Genomic DNA, 1,857 nt, shown 5'->3' on the forward strand with positions numbered 1-1,857 from the left:
TTCTCTCCAAATTTCTGGACAGCAGCTCAGGCCCCTGGATGCAGCCATGACTGCCATAGCACCAGAATTGTGCCTCCGTGCTGGGCTGATGCCCCTGCCCCCATGCCAAGGATGCTTTATTATACATTTTGGTGCTCCTGCTGCCTCAGCCACAGGAAAGCACTGGTGCACTTGGGGCAGGGTTGTCACGGGGCTGGGTTGGGAGGGTCTATAGGTGCTGAACTGGGAAGATTCAAGCTCAAGACTGCCACTTCACAGATTGCCGAATGACCACAGGAGTCCCTGCCTTCCTCTGGCCACAACTTGTCCCTCTGTGGAGAGGATGAGCTGAGTGACTGATGACCCCATGGACGTTCTGGATGATTTACAAGCACAGCCTGCTTTCCCTGTTGCCTCTGCCCTGCCCTCCCCTTTTCATGCATTTGGCTCTTCCTGGGGTCCACAGAGACACAGAGATAGACTGTGGTTTTGACTTGCTTTATTGAGCCTGTGCAGGGACTGGGAATGAGCTTCGGCCGGAGCCAACAGTGCGGAGGGGAGAGCTGGGCTGGCACTGCCCGTGGAGTGGTAGGAGACAGGAGGTAGCATTACAAGTCCAGCGGGCTGAGCTCTCTGTGAGGACTGTGGAACGTGGCAGTGTGGGGGGCAGGCCTCGTGCCGTCAGGAGGCCTCAGGCGAGCCCCGCGCTCCTGTTCTCCCTCTTCCACCCCCCACCACACCTTTTCAAGCCCTTATTCAGTCCCACCATCCCCATTTCAGCCCCAGGGAGCCAGACAGACAGGGCAGGGAGTCGAACTCACCTGGGGGCAGCAGCATGGGAGGACCCCACTCTGAGAAGTCAATGTGTCCTCTTTGTCTCTTTCCCCATACCTGGAAGCACTGTGCCCAGGTGCCAGCACACCGGTTTCATATCTGCCTGTAGGCACCCTCTTGCCCAGAGCACATGGGCCCAGGCCTGGTCAGCACAGATGCTCTGTTTCCCCAAGAGTGGCCTGGCAGGGGCTGGGGCTGGAGATGGGGCTTGGGCTGGGGATAGGGTGTGGCCAGGAATGTGGAGTGGGCCCAGGGTCCCCGGGGCTGGGATCTCTCTCCCGGTCCACGGCACATGCCTAGGCTTGGTCAGAATGTTGATGTATCTACGGAGCTCAGCTGTGTACTGGGCCATCTGCTCCGGTGTGGTATTGTCCCCCTGGGTACAATGGCTCCAGCGGGGCTCCCCGGGCACCCAGCAGTGGCTGCAGCAACAGAGCCGCACAGGTGGACAGGAGCAGCAGGGAGATCAGCCGCATGCGGCAGCCATCTGAGGAGCAAGCAGAGGGGAGGTGGAGGTGGAAGAGCCCATGCTGCAGATTTTCCTGTGCCTGGGAAGCGGGGCCCAGCTACCAGCCCCTTAGCCCATCATCCGTTTCTCCAAGCCTGCGGACAAGAGGGCAGAGAAAAGGGCCACTCCGAGCTGACCACTCCACCTCCCAGGCGGTGCGCTGGAGGCATGGACAGCCTGTCATGTGAGCAGCAGCCAGGGCCTCTCAAGTTAGAAAAGTGTAGCAGAGAAAATGGAGACATGAGTCCTGGAGACACATGCCTCATGACATCCAGGGCCTCATGGCTCTGAGGCAGCAATAGCTAGTGGGAAATAAGGGCACAGCAGGTCACCCACAGGGTGTGGGACATGGAATGAACTGGGGAAGCAAAGGACAGAAATCCATGGCCTTGTGGGTCTGGCCCTCCACCCAGCAGCAGCGACAGATATGGGTCCTGGAGAAGACTCTATTGTCCATGTCATCCTGCACAGACCGGCACAGCCACTCACACAGGGACACATTCCAGTTCACAGCCATGCACACGAGTGTGCACACA

The 1,857-nt window shown here is 59.1% G+C and overlaps 1 pseudogene; it reads right to left on the reverse strand.

Moving 5' to 3' along the window:
- Window positions 1-587: 587 nt before the first annotated feature.
- Window positions 588-1,493, reverse strand: LOC129469629 (pancreatic polypeptide prohormone-like; annotated as a pseudogene).
- Between the last annotated feature and the right edge of the window lie 364 nt (window positions 1,494-1,857).

This window comes from Symphalangus syndactylus, chromosome 20 (assembly GCF_028878055.3).
Source record: "Symphalangus syndactylus isolate Jambi chromosome 20, NHGRI_mSymSyn1-v2.1_pri, whole genome shotgun sequence".
Classification (NCBI taxonomy): domain Eukaryota; kingdom Metazoa; phylum Chordata; class Mammalia; order Primates; family Hylobatidae; genus Symphalangus; species Symphalangus syndactylus.